Here is a 15,862-nt window from a genome sequence, read left to right as displayed (position 1 = left end):
TAATGACTAGTGATCCTCAGTCATCGATTCTTGTATGCAATCAGCATGTTTCTCACCACGAGACAAATCATCGGTATACCAAACCACCATGTAATTATTTGAAAGTGGTTTTGGTTTGATTACAAATTGATGAACAGAGCTACAAGCACGGTAAGCAGAAGGATGATAGTAGAAGCGAGTCAATAAATTGATACATTATTCCATAGATGTCTTATAGCCGAGCAGATGATGGTAGTTAGACTTGCTCTCTTGGGAAACTTGTTTTTCTTTTTTTTTTTGGGAAATCCAAAATACTTTTGTTGTCGACAGAAGTTTTGTTATTAAATTACTTACTTTTTTTGTTGGAATATTCCAATTTAAGAAAAGTGGCGATATTCTTTTGCGGGAAAACCTCTGAGACCAATTTTTAGCTAGCCAATTGAAAAAGGCACAACGTATCGGCTAATCAGCAATAATGCTGGTATGGACAGTGCGTGGGGTCGCGTATTACAAAGGTTAGTACCACTAGACAAAGCGTTTTCCCTCTCCAAAGTGTTAGATGTTTTATCCAAATGTGAAAAGTTTCGGGGTTTCCTATCAATTATTTTAATTTTTTTTGTCTAAATAATGTAGTTTTGCTACGTACATCTCAGCCACAATAAATATGAAGGAGGTGTTTCACCTCGATGTGGCATTTATGTGGCTTCATCCCATAATCACGCATCTTTTTTTGAGTTTTGTTGGTGAGTGCGTGTGGATTAGGGTGGCTCAAATTAGTATGGAAAAACTTTTTCAATTTTTTGATGGGCCGCCCTCTTATTCGGTTCAATTTGATGCCCTTATTCTCTGGACAAAATTTCAGCCAAATCGGTCAACATTTTGGCGGTGCTAAACTCGTTGGAAGTTTATATTCAAAAATATATGTAAAAATATCCAAAAATAGTGATTTGCAGCTAGACGGCCCAATTTACGACGAAGAACTATTATATATCTTGAAGAATTTAATACTGAATGTTCTGCTGAAAACTACGAGAAGATTAGTGTTTGCCCGGCTAAGTTATTAGCATTTCTCTGAAGTGGGGTTTGAGTGAATTTCTTTTCTTTTACCTTTGAAAAGAAATAAATTCACCCATACAACACTCCAGAAAAATGCTAATATCTTTGCCTAACAAACTCTAATCTTTTCGCGGTTTTCAGTATAACATTCTGTATTTAATTCTACAAAAACTGAATGAGTATCACGGTTTTTGATCGTAACTTATGCCGTCCAACTGCAAATCACTGTTCAGGGCATCAAATAGGACCGAATAAGAGCCCATCAACATCACGAACGTCCGCACTTACCGCAGTGCGAATATTGAATCCGACCACTACCTCGTTGCAGTATGCCTGCGCTCAAAACTCTCGACGGTGTACAACACGCGTCGAAGTCGGACGCCGCGGCTTAACATAGGGCGGCTACAAGACGGTAGACTAGCCCAAGAATACGCGCAGCAGCTGGAAGTGGCACTTCCAACAGAAGAGCAGCTAGGCGCAGCGTCTCTTGAAGATGGCTGGAGAGATATTCGATCCGCCATTGGTAGCACCGCAACCGCTGCACTTGGCACGGTGCCCCCGGATCAGAGAAACGACTGGTATGACGGCGAATGTGAGCAGTTAGTGGAAGAGAAGAATGCAACATGGGCGAGATTGCTGCAACACCGCACGAGGGCGAACGAGGCACGATATAAACAGGCGCGGAACAGACAAAACTCGATTTTCCGGAGGAAAAAGCGCCAGCAGGAAGATCGAGACCGTGAAGAAACGGAGCAACTGTACCGCGCTAATAACACACGAAAGTTCTATGAGAAGTTAAACCGTTCACGTAAGGGCCACGTGCCATAGCCTGATATGTGTAAGGACATAAACGGGAACCTTCTTACGAACGAGCGTGAGGTGATCCAAAGGTGGAGGCAGCACTACGAAGAACACCTGAATGGCGATGTGGCAGACGAAGATGGCGGTATGGTGATGGACCTGGGAGAACGCGCGCAGGACATAATTCTACCGGCTCCGGATCTCCAGGAAATCCAGGAGGAGATTGGCCGGCTGAAGAACAACAAAGCCCCTGGGGTTGACCAACTACCAGGAGAGCTATTTAAACACGGTGGTGAGGCACTGGCTAGAGCGCTGCACTGGGTCATTACCAAGATTTGGGAGGAGGAAGTTTTGCCGCAGGAGTGGATGGAAGGTGTCGTGTGTCCCATCTACAAAAGGGCGATAAGCTGGATTGTAGCAACTACCGCGCAATCACATTGCTGAACGCCGCCTACAAGGTACTCTCCCAAATTTTATGCCGTCGACTAGCACCAACTGCAAGGGAGTTCGTGGGGCAGTACCAGGCGGGTTTTATGGGCGAACGCTCCACCACGGACCAGGTGTTCGCCATTCGCCAAGTACTGCAGAAATGCCGCGAATACAACGTGCCCACACATCATCTATTCATCGACTTCAAAACCGCATATGATACAATCGATCGGGACCAGCTATGGCAGCTAATGCACGAACACGGTTTTCCGGATAAACTGACACGGTTGATCAAAGCGACGATGGATCGGGTGATGTGCGTAGTTCGAGTTTCAGGGGCATTCTCGAGTCCCTTCGAAACCCGCAGAGGGTTACGGCAAGGTGATGGTCTTTCGTGTTTGCTATTCAACATCGCTTTGGAAGGGGTAATACGAAGAGCAGGGATTAACACGAGTGGTACAATTTTCAATAAGTCCGTCCAGCTATTTGGTTTCGCCGACGACATAGATATTATGGCACGTAACTTTGAGGAGATGGAGGAAGCCTACATCAGACTGAAGAGGGAAGCTAAGCGGATCGGACTAGCCATCAACACGTCGAAGACGAAGTACATGATAGGAAAAGGTTCAAGAGAAGACAATGTGAGCCACCCACCGCGAGTTTGCATCGGTGGTGACGAAATCGAGGTGGTAGAAGAATTTGTGTACTTGGGCTCACTGGTGACTGCCGAAAATGACACCAGCAGAGAAATTCGGAGACGCATAGTGGCAGGAAATCGTACGTACTTTGGACTCCGAAATACGCTCCGATTGAATAGAGTTCGCCGCCGTACCAAACTGACAATCTACATTAGACCGGTAGTCCTTTACGGACACGAGACCTGGACGATGCTCGTGGAGGACCAACGCGCACTTGGAGTTTTCGAAAGGAAAGTGCTGCGTACCATCTATGGTGGGGTGCAGAGGGCGGACGGTACGTGGAGGAGGCGAATGAACCACGAATTGCATCAGCTATTGGGAGAACCATCCATCGTTCACACCGCGAAAATCGGACGACTGCGATGGGCCGGGCACGTAGCCAGAATGTCGGACAGTAACCCGGTGAAAATGGTTCTCGACAACGATCCGACGGGCACAAGAAGGCGAGGTGCGCAGCGGGCAAGGTGGATCGATCAGGTGGAAGGTGACTTGCGGACCCTCCGTAGACTGCGTGGTTGGCGACGTGTAGCCATGGACCGAGCCGAATGGAGAAGACTCTTATATACCGCACAGGCCACTTCGGCCTTAATCTGAATAAATAATATAAATAATAATAAGAGCCCATCAAAAAAATTGAAAAAGTGTTTTTGAGCCACCCTAGTGTGGATGCACGTAGTAAGTCACAGGTAATTGTCGTAAGGGCGTTTTGATTCGCAAAATGATTAATCCAAATATGGTAAATCTTTATAATTTTGTTACATCTGCGTCAAACAAGATAAATACAAAGGAATACCCGAAAGGCGTTTTGCTTTGGAGATAAAATATGAAGCATACATGCTGTTAAAGTGAATATAGTTTTATTGGAAGCGCATGAAAGTTTTAATGTGAAAAATATATTGATAGTAAATCCTGTCCACGTTATATTCCGGACAATTGAAAAAGGGCCATTTGATTTGATGCTTTTTCGACAAAATGAATGACATTAAAAATATGCTGGAAGCTTCACATAACGTGGAGAGATTCATCTGCCGTATAAAACAAATGTTTCAGTGGTTTGTAGTATGTTTTAAGAATAAGCATAGAGACATCTACTTTTCTTCGGCGCAGTATGAACCCACGACCCTGAGTACGTTAAACTGGCGCTTTCTTCAACTAATCTACACGCAGGAAAAAAAACTTTTTCATAAGTTATAACTTATGAATGAGTATTTTTTCGGTTTCATTGAAGATTTATGCTGTCCATAAAAATAGCTTTTGAATTCCATAACTATTACTTATGATTGGCATTAGAATTGATATTAAGGAAAAATATTCATTTTACCATGCCGGTGACGGATAAGTGAATAGCGCTATTTGCTATATAGTTTAAACTTTGGTCGATTAAGACGTTTTGAATGCTTTTTTACTCATTTTGGTTGTGTTTATTATTGTATTACTCTAAAAACATTTCAGAAAATAGATTTTATTTTCGTTTTTATTGATTTTGATTTCTTTTTTCAGGCTAATGATTCATAGGAGTCTGTAAAAAAATGCCCTCAATTTACTACGATAATATATCTTGAAGATTCCAGACATTTCGAATCTTCTAATTGTTTGACAAATGTTTATTAGAATGCTAATTCTAATAATTTTGTATGACATTTTTTTTAAGTTGGCTTTGGAAAAATATTGAAACTATACAACTTTGTTACAATAATTAAAATATCTTTAATATAATATAAAAAAACCCAGATTAATCCACCTAGCGGTGATGGTGCCTTTCTCGTTTTTTTCGAGTGAGTAATTACGCACTTTTGGTGAAAAAAAAAAGTATTCTGGCTATAACTTCTGAGCCCATAGTCCGATTCAGCCAATTTTCAACAGGAAACAATGGGATCAGATTCTGCATCGAATGCAACTTCATTCATTTCATTTATTTAGTTTACATCTAAACAGATAACACTGAATCAACAATTTGACGCCACAATACACGGTTCGAGGCCGCATCTCTCCATCCTCGGATACGCCCCACGCTCGCCAAGTCGTTTTGCACCTGGTCTGTCGAATGCAACTTGTTGCGAGCAAATCGGCTGATGGTTAGTGCCTAAAATGAGTGAGATTTAGAAAAAATTTCCGCCAATTTTCAATACGAAACAATGGGACAAGATTCCGCGTCGAACGCATTTTGTTGCGGGCAAATCCGTTAAAGATAAGTGCCTTTTGTGTTTCTCATATAAAAAAAATAATTTTGGCCATAACTTCGTCCGATCTGTCCAATTTTCAATACGAAACAATTGGACAAGATTCTACGTCGAATGAAACTTGTTGCAAGTAAATCAGCTAAGAGTAAGTGCCTAAAAAGTGAGTGAGAATTTTTCTTATAAAAATATATATTTTAGCCATAAATCCGAAGCCCATAGTCCGATTGGGCCAATTTTCAATACGAAACAATGGGACAAGATTCCGCGTCGGTTAAGGATAAGTGCTCGAAAAATGAGTGAGATTATTTTGCGCACACAGATACACACACACATAAACACACACATACACACACATACACACACGCACACACAGACATCATCTCAATTCGTCGAGCTGAGTCGATCGGTGTATAACACTATGGGTCTCCGGGACTCCTATAAAAAGTTCGTTCGAGCGAACATATAGCCTTTACGTATACTTTGTATACGAGAAAGGCAAAAAAACTTGTGAGCGTAGACATATCAATCAATCCTACAAACATCCAAATGTCTTCTAAATATTTCGCATCTACATCCACTATTTCCATCTACATCGCACTATTTTCTCATGGAACCCCCATGATATTACCGCAAATACTATAGGACCTCTTTATGAAACTTAGTACGTATGTGCGCTATGAACGGGTAGCGTGACCAATCAACTATACCTCATGGTTACACTAGCGGGTAAGGACTTGGCCACTGTATTGACAGCACGGTTCTATTCTCGGCTACAGGTTACTCCAGCCCAGTGTATGAGATAGCTATATATGGTCTGGGTTATGCTAAATCGCACCAAGCGCCATTGAAAAGTTATTGTTTATTTCCGTTTGCTTTTACGGACTCTCTCTATCTTATTGGCATTACATCCCCATACTAGGACAGAGCCGCCTCGCGGCTTAGTGTTCATTAAGCACTTCCACAGTTATTAACTGCGAGGTTTCTACGCCAGGTTACCATTTTTGCATTCGTATATCATGAGGCTAGCACCATGATACTTTTATGCCCAGGGAAACCGAGACAATTTCCAATCCGAAAATTGCCTAGATCGGCACCGGAAATCGAACCCAGCCACCCTCAGCATGGTCTGGCTTTGTAGCAGCGCATCTTACCGCACGGCTAAGGAGGGCTTTTACGGACTATATATCGCAAATTCATCAAAAAGGTGTTTCACCGAACCATGACCATCGGCCATTTGAAGCAGCGAAAGATCTCGGATTGCCTGGTTTGACGTTGTGCCATTTCTACGAGCGACAGCGCTTACAAAGACTAAAGAGTGATTACTCTGCAGAAAAGGACTGGGAAATTGGGGGTTACTTGAATGGATTTATTGACTCGGTAATACTGACGATAGACGCATAGTTGTCCTTAAATTGAAACGATATCAACATGTTATTAGTCTGTTTCGGAAGCTTGGAGTGATGGGTCAGTAAAGGTACAATGGAGTAACTTTGTTGCATTATTGTACTTCTGGCTAGATTCTTCTTCTTCTGATTGGCATTACATCCTCACACTGGGACAGAGCCGCCTCTGGCTAGATTAATTGCCATAAATACCTGCTCTTGGATTACGTTGATAATTATTATTATTAATATCTTTATTAAAGAGGTTTTCGGCCCTGGACCGGTTCGCCTCGTAAACGTTGATAATCTTCTATATAGACTAACGCAAAATGAACCCCCCCAAGAAATTATGACATTTGAGCGGGTCGCATAATGAACTTTTGTTCGAGAAGACGAGCCGCTCAAATGTAAAAATCAGGCTACTGTCATGCTATTGTTTAGCCCATCGCCAAATCGTAGCCAGGATGTCCCGGGCTATATTTTTTTTTCATACTACTTTTCAATGATGACAGCGGTCTATGTCTATTGATGATGATGAAACCGCGCTTGTTACAGGCTCGGTAAAAATCCATCGGGTGAGTGAACTCGAAAACAGCTGTACAGGTCTATACATAAAAATGAATTTCTGTCTGTCTGACCATTATAGACTCCGAAACTACTAAGCCGATCAGCGTGAAAATTTGTATGCAAAGTTTTTTTGGAACGGGGAAGGTTCTTAAGATGGTTCGAGACCCATCCCCTCTTAGGAAAGGGGGTTCCATACAAATGAAACATAATTTTCTGCATAACTCGAGAACTAATCAGAGAATAAATCAATTTTAGATGAAACGAAGTTCGTCGGGTCTAAATAACTGGAATAAATAACTGGTCTTTGATGATTCTGCGAGCGTTACGGCCCATACAAATTTTAGAACACTTCCATACAAAACACATTACGAGGGGGTGGGCTTTTCGGTAAATAACAGCCGGTGTCACTGAGTACATCGAGAATATTTCTCATGGCAAGTGGATACGGTGGGTAAGATTTTCATTGACTCTGTTTTGATTAGTGATTGTTGCGATTACCGGAGGGGCCAGCAGGAAGCCGCAATATTCTATTTTCTCGAGACACTCAAAAGGAAACCGAGAAGGAAACAATGGAACAGGATTCCGCGTCGAATGAAACTTGTTGCAAGCAAATCGGTTAAGAGTAAGTAAAAAATATGTTTTGGCCATAACTCCGAAGCCCATAGTCTGATTAAAACAATATTCGATAAGAAACAATGAGACAAGATTCTGCATCAGGCAAATCGGCTAAGAGTAAGTGCCTAAAAAATGAAAAAAATGTATTTTGGCCATTACTTCAAATCCCATAGTTCGAATCGACCAATTTTCAATACGAAACAATGGGACAGGATTCCGCGTCGAATGCAACTTGTTGCGAGAAAATCGGTTAAGCATAAGTGCCTAAAAATGAGTGAGAATTTTGTACGTGTTTCTCATGTGAAAAACCCAGATTAATCCACCTAGCAGTGATGATGCCTTTCTCGTGCATTATAAAATATATTGAAAAAATCACATTAGAAAGGTCAAAAAAGCTCTTTGGGGGAATAGATCACATTTTTTCGATCATTTTTAATATTTTTGCCTTGCCACCATTCAAAAAAAATTGTTCTTTGAATTTTCAAGGGGGACCTTTGGGGAAAAACAATGTTTTTTCAATAATTCCGAAAAGCAATGATCGGGCCCATTTCCAATAGCAAACAATTCCCCGTCGAATGCAACTTGTTGCGAGTAAATCGGATAATTCTAAGTTCTAAAAAGTGTGCCTACAAAATTTGTACACATACACACACACATACACAAAAAAACAGACGTCACCTGAAACTAGCTGACTCACCGGTACGGGAATCTAAGGGTCGTTGATGGACATTCGTACCACATGCACACTCAAACCAACATAAACTCTCTCGAGCAGGAGTAGACTTAAAATTGAACTCGACTGATGGAGGTTCTCCGTACTTAGGGAAGGCAAGCATAGCATTACTGGAAGTCATAGAATCGGTTTTAAAACAAGGATCCCCGAAGGACGAGGCTTGACGGTTCCGTTATGAACCCGGTATGACGAAACACGAAAATTCGGCAAATAACCATATGACTCAGGGTTGGTCTTTCTAAAAATGGGCTACACCTGAAGCTGTTACAATTTAACTATTTATTAGTGACGTCACACAGGGGTACATACTCATGCTGGTTCGACGGGATAGATCCGGATCTTGGTGGTTGTAGCTTCAGGAATCGTTTTTGGTTTCGGGTACTGATTTGTGGACGGTGGGATCACCATCTAGCGTTGCTCACAGGATTACTAGCGAAGATTGGCTGCTGGATTGCAACACCGAGTGGATGTCGGATGGCAGACTGGATTTGGCTGCCGGATTGCAGACCGGAGAAGACGACGGAGTATCGGAGTAGGTGACACGACGAATATTGGGATTCGTTGCTCGTGCATGCTGTTGGTTTGACGGAAGACGGATACCAGCGGCCGTGGAACTGTCCGCTACAGTTGAGATGGTGGCGGAACGAGTATCGGCTCCGATCGGCAATTTAGCAAGATGGCCGCCCGTCATTTCGTTCACTCGATACCCGTGTACCCAATCCTCCTGGCTGCCTATCGGCGATCTTGCCGGACATCAGTGCTGCGAAATACTCGGAGAAGAACAAGAAGAAAAAGGCCCTTTGTTCGGGCCTGAACACCACCAATAAATACCCTGCGACGTCACTGTAGCTATCATGTCACTATTACCTTTTTCTTTAGATTTCTGGCTAATTGGATGTTTTTGTTCTTCGTTTGTGTGGTAATTATTTTAGCATAGGATACTATAATTTAGGTTCACATTAGTTTTAGGTTAACACTTACCCGGCCAACCATTCGTCAAACTTCTTCGAAGTTATTTATCTAAAATTAAATAATTTTGCTGGTATTTCTTTACACTACATTATTCACAAAAATGATACAAATCTTAATGAATCGTTATCATAGTTCATATAAAGTATGATATCAACGCAATGATATATTTTGACAAAGTATTTGAAAGATGAACATCGCTACATCTTTACCATCAAATTAATCACAATAACGATATGAATATTCATGAAACGTTATCAGATTTCTGATAAAGTACGATCTCAACTTTATGATATATTTTGACAACGAATTTTACTGTCGAACATCGCTGCATCTTCATTACGTTTTAGTCCATCGATTCATATCGTTGGATACCAAAACACCGATGGATATTTTGCGGTTTGTTTACATCTCAAAAATTATGATTTAGAAATTTTCTAAAAATGAACGGATGTTGAATGAAACGACACTCGAATTTCAATTCTAAAAGCCGTAATAGTTCCAATTTACGAACCAATTAACAGCAGCTGTCATTTTATGTACGCATTGAAGTAAGATGAATGTGAGAATGGTGTTAAGTGGGAAATAATCCCCCTATATGCAAGTAATATGCGAATGAAAATTTCAAGTCTTAGCATGTTGACGCAACTTAGCTGCTTACAATCATCATTTCGTTATGGGCTAGTGGTTAAGTTCTCTGGGCAAATTTATAACATCATCACTTCTTCAGGTTCTATTCTGATTAAGCAAATAAATAAATAAAAACCTCTGAAGAATCTATTTTTGTTTTGTTGGAAATTTTGACAGGTCGGTAAAAGTAGAACTGTAAAAATAAATAACTTTTTGTTGGTATCAATTGATATCGATATTTTGGAAAAGATCGATAACAATTTTCCGTGTTTTAACTTTTGATTAATTTAAAATTCTTCATGAAATGGCATCGATCGCTATCGACGGTTGATATGAAAACCTTTAACGATCTATATGAAGAATTTTAAAGAAAGTTGAAGAAATGGTTGGTCGGGTAAGGGTCTAACAATACTAACCACATTAACACTTTGAACTCACAAACATATCTTGTTAATTCTACTAACTACTTTCTTTTACTAAGTACTTATAGCAGATTTGAAATGATTCCTCTAATAAATGAACTCTACACACGCGCGCACTACAATTTCGTTCGAGGATCACACAGAAAAGAGAACGATTCTGCCGAGACTCCTTCTTTTATATACAAAATGAATTATCATAATTTTTGTTGCATAGTACATTTCAATTTATGCTTTGCATGCCCACCGTGTTGTATCGTCGCACCCTCTATGAGTGAGTTTAACAGTAACAGGGCTGGGTCTCTTTTGCCTTAACTCAAACTGCTCGCTTTTTGTTATCTGTCAATTTGGTGTGACGTGGAAATGGAATTCTCACTCGTTGTCATTTCCATGCACAAGGAGTGAGACATGTCTTATTGTTTTTTGTCGGTTTTCAGGGTCGTCATCAGAGAGGGAAATTGGATGGGGACTTGTGGTGGAGCCAACAAGCTGTTCATTGGAACCGAACGGTTACACACCTCAGTTTGTCGAGCTGAGTCGATCGGTATATAACACTATGGGTCTCCGGGCCTTCTATCAAGTTTTTTTTAGCAATCATATAGCCTTTCGGTACAACTTTGTTGTACACAGAAAGAAAAATCATTATTCAAATTAAAAGAAACGTTGGTTAAATTAAAAAGTTGCGTTGGTTCTTTTTCGTAGAGAGTTCCGTATGTTTAGAAAAAAAAGTACGAAAACTTTTGTTACACCTAGATTTCAAAAGTGGCATGAGGCTCTGAAAATAAAAGTACAAAACTTTCAAAACAATATTGCGGGACTGTCTGCCAAAATGTAGAAAAAAAAGTTTAGTATTTTCAATTTGAAACGAAGGTTTAGTTTAGAAACTTTTTCCCATTTCTCTATTCATGCTTTCTTTTAAAATTTTATTGAGTCGATTTCAGGTTTTATGTTATTATATATTTATTTTGAACTACATTCATTATTTGATTTGCGTTGAATCAAAAGCTGGATTTCAAAATGTGGATGTCCTCAAAATGTCGTGTTTATCATAGTATTCCCAACAAACAACGACAAGCTACAAACAAGCATCGAGGTTGAATTATTGTTTATTTGTGATCTTTGTAGCTGAATAAAATGGATGCTGAATAATTTGCTAGACAGATTTCATTTCAGCATTTAATCTACACGTAAAAAAATTTAATTATTTTATTCATTAAATTTGATTTAATCATTTCATGGTGTATACACATATACAGTTCATTATTCCAGGCAATAATAATCATAGTTCGTTTGAATATCATGTATTTAGCGTGTACATGTTTTCTATGTTATGACCCAATGAAAAGTATAAGGTTTTCCTAATGGCAAAAATGTATTAGGTAAAACTTATACTTTTCATCAGAAGCCAGCGGAGTGAAAAAAAAACATGGCGATTAAGTCTTGTGGAGATAATTATCTCGTGCGGTGGTTTATAAGGTAGGCATTTTCAATCTCTAGTCATATTTTCAAACTAATGAAACATTTTATTTTCGATTGCAGATTATGCTAAACAGCAGCCATTGAAGATGTGTATGGACGAGGACAGGTTTTCGTACGGTTTGGAGGGATTCAGCCATGAAAACACTCAGTGGATCTTGTACGAAACAGGGACGAGTAGGGCCACCGAATCAGAACAGCATTAGCTTTAGCTATACGGCTATAAGAATCCAGGTATGCACGGTATTGATATACATGCATATTAATTACCATACTAGCATGAACAAATTATAACTAATTATAATTCCTTTTCTTTCATTTCAGCACACGTCTTTCGCAGCATACCTATTCCGTTAGATGTTATGCCACAAGTTTTCCGAGTCATATAAGAGTCTAATGAGCTACCAATAAGAAAATCTATTAATGAATAAAGGAAAGCCTTACGTTATTTTGATTCTAATTATTCCTCCAAATTGAATTCCATTGAAATTTATTGGAAACCCAACCAAAACACCGCCTTATTTCATTCATTAGAACAAGCTAATATGTGCTATTAATAATCTAAATGTCAATCATAATTGAATATGAATGATGCTCATATGCTAGACTTATACATTTTATGTTTTTTTTCTTCATAGCTGACATATGACATTGCATACGTTTCATTAGAAACGCTCAATGGCAAAAATATATAAGATTTTCTTATATATTTGTTATGATAATTTTTTTTCGTGTAACTAATATTCGACATGGCCTATTTATTTGTTTACTACCTTTATTTGAAGTCGAACTTACGTTTTCGTTTTATCATATTTCAGCACATTGGGGAAGTTTAACAATGTACTGTACTAATGATTTTTAAAGTTCTCTGTTCGACTATGATGTGATGCTCTGAAAGGGTGGTCGAATTGAGTTTGAATAGTAAGTTGATAAGCAGGCATTAGACATCCTTCTTAACCTTTGTCCTTCTTAACCATTGGATTTCAAATTTATCTGATCTATCGCACAGTGGGAAAAAACATGCTTTTTCAGTTTGAGAGAAAATCTGGGTTCTAGATCTGGGAAATTTGATTTATAGAAAAATAATGATTTATTTTCAAGACATGCTTTTTATTTTCGTGATTTATTAAACTGTCGGAGATTATAACGAACAAAACTGCTGGAGCAATAAAAAAAATCATGCATTCATGCGGAACTAAATTTATTATCAATGCCGCTAACAAAGTTGGATTTTTCTCACAATCCATACGTTAAACCTAACTTCGGAAGTGGTGCGCTGTTTTCATTTGGTGGTGTGCTATACAGCGCACTACTTCCGAAATTAAGTTTAACGTATGGATTGTAAGAAAAATCCAATTTCGATAGCGACTATAATTCGGTTTTCTACTGAATTTATAATACTAAAAGCCGGACATAACGCCGTTGAATAACATCGGAAAATTATTGAATCTTTGATGTGTGGAATCTCAATATTATCGCATGGATGTTGATCTTTATTGCGGCGAAATAATTGAAATTATCTTAGCATTTGACAATCATATCGCAACCGATTATCAAAGAGATTCTGAGGAAGGCCGAATATACATTGATTTTATTTTCATAAATTCATAAATAGCATTGGGGACGGATTTTATTTTATCGTTTATCGACATTATTTTTACGTATTTACGTATTTACGACTGGTTGAACAATGGTTGAAATAAAAAAATGTACAGTTATTAACAAACTGTAGTTTGACAGATCGACTTATTGAATAAGAGTCCAATTATGATTCATATTCAGCAATAAGATTATTTATTCGGTACATTCAAAGTTAATTGCCTATATGCCGGGTATTAAGCCACCCGGAGTGGAAATTAATTACTATGTCTGAAACTTGATTTTGCATATGTATAACATGTGATAGATTTAGTTCGGAAAAGGGTTACCCTCCAATACTTCCGAACTAAATCTATCACATGTTGTACATATGCATAATCAAGTTTCAGACATAGTAATTAATTTCCACTCCGGATGACTTAATACCCGGCATATAGGCAATTAACTTCGAATGTACTGATCTCGAGTGGCGATCTCTTCGCTTGTGTGGTCGTGTTGGGATCTGACGACCAAACTGGCATAATCACACAACCCTACTTCATTGAGCGCCGTTGCTGATGAAGCAAGTGTAGGAGCCGGACAATACTAAATACTCATCCTACTTGGTTGACATGATGTGTACAAAAATACATTTGAGAGAGTTAGTTCTGAAAATGTATTGCGAGAGATCGGCTGGTACCTGGTGCTGGGAATTTGGTTTCATCAGTACCCGCTAAGCTGCGGTGGACGACGGAGGTCCTTCGTAGCTTAGTAGGGAAAGCACCTGTCATGCGAACTGGGGTCGGGATCAAACCCCACCGAAGGGCGGTTACCTCCAATACCTTTTCCGAACTAAATCTATCACATGTTGTACATATGCATAATCAAGTTTCAGACATAAGATTATTTATGTTATGCATTGAGTGAGCCATATCTAACAAATCAAGGATGGCGCGGATGACAACGTTACCGGCGGATGATCAAATGACAGCAGTTCGAGACCCGATTTAGGAAAATTTTAAAATGATTATATGAAAATAGCAATTGCTTCAAAATACGTTCATTGAAGATCTTACTGATGTTACCTTCTATGCGTTATTATTTTCGAAGAATTCACATGTAGCTGAATTGAGGCTTAGTAAAATGCTTATTAAAGGTTTAACGAATCAGTTAATAAAGTTGTTTTTCAAAATGAGATGATGTAGTTGTATAACTTCGCCAAAATTGTGTGAAGAAAGCTTGAACAGATGTTGTGATAAGAAATAGTACAGACATAATTCAACACAGCGCTGAATTAAATCATCACACAGATGTTAGTTCAACTAGTGAATGTTTGTTGGGTTTACATAGCGATCAAATCCGTGTCAATAGCGTAAATCGAGTTCGGCTTATTTGGATTATCTTTTTCCTAGATTTAGATAAGAAAAACATAAGCATCTTTATGTAACATTTAATATTGAGGCATAGCAATAACTTTTTCTCACCTGATCTCTCCTTGGTGTTTTTTTGGTTGTTTCCGCCATGGCCGTAGAGTGGGCGTTGCTTTTCCTTATCGCAACGTCGCACAGAATTTTGTATCTGTAATTAAATTAATTTATTATTGTCTGTAGAAAATCTACGGCTGGGGTGTGGAAAATCTAAGGTGAGCACTTCGGCCTATAGTATTTGTACTTACCAACAGCCAACGGGATTCAGGAGCCGAATATCTTGCAGTCAGGATTCTTACTGCAAGCACCTCGCAGATAAATCAAATTTTCTTCAAACTCGTGCGTGAATAAGAAAAAAAAATAAAAATGAGTTGACAACTAATATTGTTGTTGATTGTCATCGACTTCAAACGATACTGGGCGCATTGACAATTCAACAGTTTTCTAATCAAAAGTTCTACTTTTAAATCTACAATTTCAAAGAAAACGAATAAAACTTTTTAACCTAGAAATTTAACTTTCACTGAAAAACAATTTAACTTTTATTTTAACGTAAATTAGGCAACTTTAAGATACAAAGTACGATATTTTCTGATGCACAATATTATTTTTTTCTGTGTACGAGAAAGGAAAAAATGCATATGTTACAAATATGCGATCGTGCGGTAGTACAATGATTAGCGATAGTAAATACAATGATTAGCGCAACGGCGCGTTTTGAAAAAATACATATGGATTAAAATTGATATGTTTCCAACTTTCCTGATTCCCACGTAGTGTTTTTCACCAATGTAATATTAAAGTTCAATTAGTTTCAGCCTATTCAGTTTCCACGCTCGATAATGGTTGCCGCTGTGTAAAATCATCGATCACTGTACTGTTTGACACTAGCTGGAGGAAAGCTCACTGGCGTTTTTGGGTGA

At 38.9% G+C, this 15,862-nt stretch overlaps 3 long non-coding RNA genes across 4 annotated transcripts; 1 reads left to right on the top strand and 2 right to left on the bottom strand.

The window, feature by feature from the left end:
* Positions 1–8,704: 8,704 nt before the first annotated feature.
* On the bottom strand, positions 8,705–10,714 carry LOC134223593 (uncharacterized). 2 transcript variants are annotated; one of them, XR_009982629.1, is made up of 3 exons: positions 10,456–10,714; positions 9,308–9,381; positions 8,705–9,250 (listed from the first exon to the last, which is right to left on the bottom strand). It is a non-coding gene; the product is annotated as an uncharacterized LOC134223593 (long non-coding RNA). The 2 variants fall into 2 exon arrangements; XR_009982630.1 differs by having other exon boundaries at positions 8,705–9,381.
* Positions 10,715–11,800: 1,086 nt separating this feature from the next.
* Positions 11,801–12,394, top strand: LOC134220181 (uncharacterized). Its single transcript, XR_009981795.1, has 3 exons — positions 11,801–11,934; positions 11,998–12,168; positions 12,259–12,394. It is a non-coding gene; the product is annotated as an uncharacterized LOC134220181 (long non-coding RNA).
* Positions 12,395–14,843: 2,449 nt separating this feature from the next.
* On the bottom strand, positions 14,844–15,387 carry LOC134226075 (uncharacterized). Its single transcript, XR_009983389.1, has 3 exons — positions 15,188–15,387; positions 14,997–15,090; positions 14,844–14,920 (listed from the first exon to the last, which is right to left on the bottom strand). It is a non-coding gene; the product is annotated as an uncharacterized LOC134226075 (long non-coding RNA).
* Between the last annotated feature and the right edge of the window lie 475 nt (positions 15,388–15,862).

Source organism: Armigeres subalbatus, chromosome 3 (assembly GCF_024139115.2).
Source record: "Armigeres subalbatus isolate Guangzhou_Male chromosome 3, GZ_Asu_2, whole genome shotgun sequence".
Classification (NCBI taxonomy): Eukaryota; Metazoa; Arthropoda; class Insecta; order Diptera; family Culicidae; genus Armigeres; species Armigeres subalbatus.
This window is presented reverse-complemented; position numbering and strand designations above follow the sequence as displayed.